Raw genomic sequence first — 8,731 nt, forward strand, 5'->3', positions numbered from 1 at the left:
TTTATTACATTGGACACTATTGCCTGAAGGGTTGCTACCCTCTTGGTTGTCTTTCAAAAAATGAATCCATGCCCTAGGTAACTCCTAAGTTGGAAGATGGACAGAAAATACACAGCAATGTCACTTGGCCCTACAGCCTTGGAGCACTGAAGCAAGCTTCATGCACCAGGACAGCCAGATCACAGGGCAGCTACTTCTTGTACCCTATTGCAGCTGCCAGTACAGCCTTAAATGTCCTGAAGACAGAGGCAAAGACCGCTCAGTACTTAAAATATGCAGCTTATGGTGTCAGTTCAAACTGTTGACTTCTATATATAACGTGTCTTGAGAAGGAAGAGGTTTGTGCTGGTCACTGGAAAGCAGCAGTTGCCTGATTCTTGTAGGTCTACCATCGTACTGCGTAGCCTGCCCCACTCAACCAAGTACTGGCTGGGGCACAGAGCAGGGTGCAGGAGGCATCCTAGGATGTGCTGAGAAGCATGAGGAGGTGCTCGGTGACCACTTGCAGACTAGCAAAGACTTCTGGGTGTCTACGGTGCAGCATGCTGAGCACTTGGGGCACTCGGATCTGCCCTAAGACAGTACAGTGTGGTAGAGACAGTGTGCTCCACCTTATAGTATCACCACAGAGATGACTCCATGGTGCATCCTTAAAGGGCCCAGAGAAATTGAAATGAGGAAAGGATGTGGATGGTATGTTTTAAAACACAGTATCACCTAACTGAACAGCAAAATCAGAGTGCCACAAGCATACGAGCAGCAAGGTGCAGGAAAATTTCCCCAGAAACTTTTTCTTTACAGTCCTCCTTTCAGGAAAGAGGGAACAGAGGCTGGATGTCACTACAGACAGCAGTAGTGGAGGCACTTGCAGACAAAGGTACAGTCTAGAGGAAGTACCTGGTCATTGTAGTGTCTCCTTTCTCTCTTCTGCCAATTCCTTTTTTTCTTAGCTCTTGTTTGCTACAGTGGTAAATCACCAAGAGCAAGATGGGAGAAGAACATGAGATATACTGCCTGAAAGTTCTTTTCATAAAATGGCTTGTCTGGTCAGACAGTGGCCACACATTGGGTGTGTGCTGTCTGGGCACAATTTCCAGATCAGACATCCATGTCATTTGTCTGCATAATTTTTTGAAGACAAATACAGCCCATTTTGAGCAAAGTAAAATGATTAAGATGTTGCAGTCTGCACTCAGAAAAAATACACAGCTGTGCATGGCATTATGCTTGGGATGAAATCAAATGCTTCTCACTGCCTTGTCCCAAAATCAGACTGATATTTAAACACTGTTCAAGCAGTTTCCTTAGCTATTGTAATGCGGTGCCATACATTTACATTCAGCAGAGCTCTTGCTGACTCCTGTCAGTGCAGGACCTGGTCCTTTCCATTTGCACTGAACTTGACAGCAGAGTCTCAGAGATGGATATGACAGATTCAGGCACTGAGATCAGCTCTGCTCCACACCTGGTTTTGTTTTCTTGTCTTAAAAGTGACCTCTGAACTCTTGAGGAATTGTTTTAAGATGTAATGGTTCTCATGATAAATGAGTGGTTCGATGACTTTGGGGTTTCATGACTATCATGATGCTTCAATTTTATTCTGATGCTCTGCACCATTCTCTAGCTGGAAGACTCACAGAGGAAATAAGGATTTCATGGAAACATGGAAACAAAGACAGAAGATACTTTGCTGAATTTGCTTTTAACTGGAAAAAAAAAAAAAGAATATAATCTATTCTTGTAAATGTCTGATTAAATAGGTCTGCATTTTCAAGATAAGGGTTTTCCTTAACATTTTTTCTCATTTTCAGTATGTGTCACTGTAGTGAAATCAGTATTCCAGCACCATGTCGGCAGTTTAAAGTTGTTTCAGCTATACAGTAGGAAAGCATGAATGTATCAATTCAGACTCCAGTGAGAATATAACTATACTTGCAAGTTGACAGGTTCTTATTTCAACTTAGTTATTTTGTCCCTGTGCAAGCATAAGAATAATAATGCAAGAGAAACAGGGTTTGTAAAAAGAGTTGTTTTATTAGGTCTACTGATACAACTGAAAAAAATTATTAGGTTTTCAAGTATGCAAATCTTCAGTATTTAATCTTAAATGTTTAAAAAAAAAGCAACACATTTATTTTTTGCTTGAGTGCATTTTTACCTCAGGTACTCCTGAGAAGCAGATTTTTTACCATTTAGATACGTGACTTAGAGGGAAGACTTTGAGGAACGGGAGTTGCTGGCCATTTCTTATGCGAGACTGATGTAAAATCAGATGTCTGATCATTTCAATATAAAAACTGGCATGTTGTCAGTTTTATTCCATGAAAATAATAATAAGGTCTTTTTTTCCCCTCAATCTGAAATAAACACACTGAAACCTCAGTAGGTTACAAAAGAGAACTACTGTGTGCTGGTCAGCTCCACTGCTAACAGGTATAACTAGTCAATAAAAACTAGCTATGTGCACAGGATTTGTCATCCTTAGATGATTCTAGGTTAAAAAAATGTTCATTTGTCACAAGTACTGTCAACCCCCACTCCTCCAAAGACAATGCTTTTCAAAAAAATAACCCACTTTAAAAAAAATGTTTAAAAGTTTCTATTTATAAAAAAGGACTGAAGACATATGCCATGCAGATGAATTAAAATTAGGGGACAATATTAGATATAATTAATAAAATTTCTCTTTCTTCCTCAAACATACCCTTTTTCTGAAGCATAAGCCAAGTCTGTGTTTAAGAAAACTCCAGATCTCAACCAACAAGCACACTGAAATATCACAATGGGAAAAACTCCGCATTAAAATGGTGGCATATAGAGAATACGGCTTCCAGTAAGCTAAAAGACACTGTAAAAATAATTTTAGTAAGCTTTTAATGTAAACATAAGGCATTTTTATTAATAGACAGAATACTGATGAATTATATTTAAGCAGGAATATTAGAAAGCGAATCCATGAACTTTGCCTTCTCAGTCACAAGCACCATTTCCTTTGCTGCTATTACATACTCAAAGTATCAACATAGCTTTTGCATGCCTATACTTTGGTATTGTGTTTTTCAGTACAGTAGCCTAAGGACCACAGAATATTGTGGGGAAAAAAAAAATCTATGAAACATTTGTAACCTATTTTTTACGTTTGGTATTTGTGGACAATGGGAGGGAGGAGGAATATAGAGAATATCTGGCATTCAGGGAGTTACCTGCCTATTGAAGTAGTTAAAATAAATATTTTTTAAAAAATGTTTGCAATTATGATGACAAAAGTATAGTTTTGTAAAACAGTAATAGTTTTAATTACCAATATTATTATATAGTTATATTATTATATTATATTATTATATGATTAAAGCGGGTCCAGAGGAGGGCCACAAAAATGATCAGAGGGATGGAACACCTCTCCTAGCAAACAAAAAGCTGAGAGTTGGGGTTGTTCAGCCTGGAGAAAAGAAGGCTTTGGGGACATCTTATTGCGGCCTTTCAATACATAAGAAGAGTTAACCATGGGTTAACTACCACCTTATGGAAAAACAGTAAAACACATATCCAATTCTGTTTTCCTTCTGGAAGTGATTTATTGGAATTTATAACTACATAAACACATGCTGAGGTTCACCTCGACCCTTCTGAGCTTTAGAATTTCAACACTTTCCCCTCAAACACTGCAAAATGTCAACAGCAAACAGCCAGCACATGATTAGTTTAGCTCTCATGCACTGACTGAAAGGAGTATCTGAGTGAGAACAGTTATATGTTACTTAAATGTAATTGCAGTTTTTTACTTCAGGTCTTCAGTGGGTCTGGGTAAAAATATGTGCCGAATATTCGAGATCAAACATATGCTGTCAAAATATTATCTCGTATTAATTAGATTCTTGCACATACAATTTGAAATATGACATGACCTTCAGCTAAATTCCACTTGGGAGACAAAATGCTCTACTAAATAGTGCTTAGAGGCATTCTGTTTGTACAGAATTATTTTGTGGAGAGCTTTTGCATTGAAATTCTTCAATAAGTAAGTTTTCTCTGAACATCCTCTTAGAACCAGTCAGTAGTCTCTTACAAATAACCACACTTACTTGAGACATGGAACTCTTACGTCCATGGTCTTTTTCTTTAGAACATCACCTAGACAACCTGGTAGCGCCTTTGCAAGATGCTGATGTATGCATATGTCTGAGAGTATCACATTTCAAATTCCTGCCTGATATTATTGTACTTTCTTCTTCTGTCTTTCAGCTTCTAAGATTTCCTCGAACTTCTTTTGAAGTGTATTTGAAAAGCACTATACAGTACTTATTTACATAATAATATTGTATAATGATGCTTGCATTGTACTGCACTCAGTGTCTGCTACTGCAGTGACCCATGTACTTTCATTAAGGTTACATAATGGCGGCCATTAGACTTCAAATAGATGAGTCTTGAAAGTATCATGATGGGACACAGTTGATAAATGCTAACTGATCTTCTAATAAAGTAATTTTATGAGATGGGAGAAAACCTTCTGGAAAAGTGAAGACTCTTCAGATGCAGTTTCCAGGAAGACCTTAAGAGGTAATTGCACAGCTTACTTTATAATGGATATTTTCAAAGCCAATGATGAGAATATTCACAGATGTTTTCTACACGCTGCATAATAAATAGACACATTGCCAGTGATTAAGTGGCTTCTTTCCATTTAGTAAGTTGTGGACATCAAGGAACGAAACTCTTTGCTGCAAACTAAGAAAAGCATTGACAGAGTTTTATTCCTTGTCATCTTGCTGAGAGAAGACCAGTTGCTATTCTCCTTTGTAAGATTTGCAAGACACTTAACCACGTTCCCTAAAGAGGTTGGTTTTGTATAAAGGCATCACTTGTAAATGAATGTTACCTAGGGATGTCTAATCTGTCCGGTAATCAGTATTTCTGGGGATTTTTCCTCTCCTAGAACAAAAGAAAAAAAAAATAGTTCTCTGGTTTAGAATCTAATGAGTGCATGAAACACTATAAAAATCAATTGCTCTGGCTTCTAGGATTATTGTCACAGGTCTGGCCAAAACTCTCAGAAATAGGGAAACAATGGATTGAAACCAGGCTTAGTGTGACATCTAACACTATGTTCTTAGGTATGTCCGCTCTGTGGGGCATTTTACAGCCTTCCTGCTGGACAGTTAATTACACTTCTTAGGAAACTGAGCCCGTGATGAACCACACTTAACCTTCAGCACTGACTAAGATTTCAGAGTGTGCTTGGACTAAAACCTGTGTGCTGGCTTTGGCTGGGGTAGAGTTAATTTTCTTCATAGTAGCTAGTATGAGGTTATGATGTTTTGGGTTTGTGCTGGAAACAGTGTTGATAATACAGGGATGTTTTAGTCATTGCTGAGCAGTGCTTACACAGTGTCCAGGCCTTTTCTGCTTCTCATCCCACCCCACCAGCAAGTAGGCTGGGAGTGCACAAGGAGCTGGGAGGGGACACAGCTGGGACAGCTGACCCCAACTGACCAAAGGGCTATTCCATACCATATGATGTCATGCTCAGCATATAAAGCTGGGGGAAGAAGAAGGAAGGGGGGGATGTTCGGAGTGATGGTGTTTGTCTTCCCAAGTAACCGTTACATGTGATGGAGCCCCGCTTTCCTGGAGATGGCTAAACACCTGCCCGCCCATGGGAAATAGTGAATGAATTCCTTGCTTTGCTTTGCTTGTGCACGCAGCTTTTGCTTTACCTATTAAACTGTCTTTATCTCAACCCACGCGTTTTCTCACTTTTACCCTTCCGATTCTCTTCCCCATCCTACCATGGGGGAGTGAGCAAGCGGCTGTGTGGTGCTGAGTTGCTGGCTGGGGATAAACCATGACAACCTGCTATCAGTGAAGTCAGTGGCAACACAGAGGACAGCCACTGGTGCTGGGAGGTGCTCTCGCCTACCTATGTCCATGGGAATGTGTAAGCACTTTTCCTGTACAACCACCCTAGCCCCAGGAACTTTCAGGGTAGTTTCTTCACTTTATGCAGCCCTTATTGGAGACACTTGAGATGCTTGTAGGGCTGCATAGCAGCCAGACTACAACTTCTTAGTACAACAGGAGTGGCTGCATCTTTTCCACTCATGGACACCTAAATGAGTTCTAATTTGGCCCAAGTTATTGCTTTGTGCAAAACTACCAGAGGGGAAACTAATAAGTGATTTATTGTTAACTGCCATATGGATCTAACTAAAGCTCTGATCTGCAGCAGTTTTCTAGCTAGTTAACGTTCTTTCATCGTCAGATGAGCTTCTGTATTAACAAACTGACTCCCATATGAAGGAAGCACAGCAAAAGTTACTACTTAAATCACGACATTTTTTTCTCTTGAGTTCTGTAAAGTTCAGACTGATGCTCCACAATGGGAAAATGCTTTATGGGTTACACATTGTTGATAATAAAATACATGATAGTCACAAATATTTCGTTGATTAAGAAACTAGAGTGACAAAATTATAATGACGAATGAATCGGTTTGCATCAAAGGATGATATTTCTAAAAGCAGCTTAGAGTCTGAGAAGTCTATATTTCAAAGTCAATATGGTCTAGGAAACATGCATCCTAAATTTCTCTACAGTCATTTTCCTTTTCCTTATCTTAATTATTGTGCTTGAAGTTGTACTCCAGCTACCTACTAGCTTTCCTCAGAAACCGTATTGTATACCAACATGCCTTTAGCGTTCTCCTTGGTCATTTGCTTTAACTGCTGAACACTGTCACAGTCAAAAATAGGTTTCTCATTTCTACTCTTGAGTTGCTCAGGTTGCTCAGGTCCAGCCATGAGTTCACAGTGTGCCTTTGTAGGCCATAGTAAGTAGCCTTTTATGTCCTCATATTTTCTTTTAGTGAAAGTATTTATGCACTCCAAAGAAGGAATCACAATTCACTGCCCTTAGCAGACTGAGTGCTCTCTACTGTGAGAGATATTTTCCCTGGATCTCAGAATTACATTGCTTTTTTTTGCCTTCCCTCTAAATTTTCCAAGTCTTTTTATAGTGATGACAGTAGGGTTGTACTCAGTATTCCAGTCTCAGCATTGCTGTATGTTGACACAAAAATCACCTCACTGTTCACCTATTTAGGCATCCTAGGATGACATTAACATTTTTATTACAGACTGCACTGACTGCTCATATTAAGTTGCTAGTATTCCCAAGGACTAAGTATTTTTCAGAGGCAGGATCTTCCATGTCCGAGTCTCTAAAAGCAGATTATGACCTGTTTTTATTAAGTGAACCCTCTAGATGGAGGTGGGGGCCTAAGATAGGGAATTTCTGAGGAGTTAGAGAGGGCCTCAAATTATGATTACACTGGGATGCAATATCATATATCTTATAACATAACTTAATCTAGAAAAGTCTATAGCAACACTTCTTATCAGTTCCCCTTAAATCTTTCTACATCCCTTTTGTCCCTACATGTATAATATATATAATTTGATAGCATTTCCATTTACAATTGACAATTAAAATACCTGTTCTGTACTGCTGTTTAATAAGCAGCCATTTCAATCACTCTGATTAGTCACATTTCTTTCCTTCTTTTTTGCTCTGAAAGGTCTTTCATCTGTTTTCATGTTTCAGAATTGCTAAAAGGAAAGTTTTAAAAGTTATTTCAGTATGCTATACTACAGAGTGGTATTTCAGATAAAGACATATAATAAATAAGAGAATATGGGGGCTAGTGTTTGCCTGTGTCTATATGGCTTAAGTTGATCTTCTGTAACTTTCCAGATAAATATTTGTTAGCAAAATCACTGACTTCCCAATTAGTGACTATGAAGGAAATATTACAGACTATTAAATGAAAGTAAGCTCTGAGATGTTAATATAAATGCTTATGTTAGTTTTGTCTTTTAACAAGCCAAGTAATGAAAATATACTTTATGACCTTAATTAATAGCATAATAGCTTACTTAATCAGCACAGCTTAGATGATGTATATCAAGTGATCAAAAGAGATTCTTTGGGAATGACCTACTGACAAAAAATTAGAAAATAATTTTGACTGAATCATTTTTTTTCAATAGACTGCAGAGAAGATATTGAATTTGGGGAACAACTTACCTAACTAGGCTTCTGAAAATGCTTTGGCCTTTCAGATCTATCAAAATAAGTGTTAACTTAGTTAAGTAGCTTAGCTTGAGAGGCATTAGTTTAGTTCTGTGGTTCAATCTTTGTGTGCATTAGTGGTTTAATCAAGCTTTACATACAGAGAACAACTGTGATGATCCTACATTTAGATACTGCCTTTTGGCCCAAGAGATCCATAAGTGATTTACTTACTATGTTCTATGGCTGTCCTGTGAGCACAGCTTCCAGTGATGTCCATAAACAAAATAGCCAGTGAATCAGACTCCAAACTGTCCCAAGCTCTCTTCATTAATCAGAGAAATACCTCAAGCACAACCTATCCACCCATACAACTTACGGATAGTATACAATGGATATGCCATGCAAGTGAAAGCACAAGACATTAGTCATGCAAACAAGAATTCTGTACCTTGAAATTTGGACTGGACCCTGGAAACAGCACTCCCTTCTTTCCTGTAAAAAATTCCCAGGGCTTCTGTAACCACAGGTGGGTATGGCCTTCCTTTTAATAGCCACACTGAGAGCACAAATGTCCCCTCTAACAAGCAAATCCACTTGGCATGAATAGAGATTCATACAGTTTTATTGCATACTTTTGAACAGCCTTGCTGTTCTACCC

At 38.5% G+C, this 8,731-nt stretch overlaps 1 long non-coding RNA gene across 1 annotated transcript; it reads right to left on the reverse strand.

Moving 5' to 3' along the window:
* Positions 1-3,632: 3,632 nt before the first annotated feature.
* LOC148053315 (uncharacterized) lies at positions 3,633-8,477 on the reverse strand. The gene is made up of 3 exons (XR_015708896.1): positions 8,305-8,477; positions 7,494-7,607; positions 3,633-4,932 (listed from the first exon to the last, which is right to left on the reverse strand). It is a non-coding gene; the product is annotated as an uncharacterized LOC148053315 (long non-coding RNA).
* Positions 8,478-8,731: the final 254 nt, after the last annotated feature.

This window comes from Nipponia nippon, unplaced genomic scaffold (assembly GCF_047370975.1).
Source record: "Nipponia nippon isolate SJK-2023a ecotype South Korea unplaced genomic scaffold, ASM4737097v1 scaffold_4, whole genome shotgun sequence".
Taxonomy (NCBI): Eukaryota; Metazoa; Chordata; class Aves; order Pelecaniformes; family Threskiornithidae; genus Nipponia; species Nipponia nippon.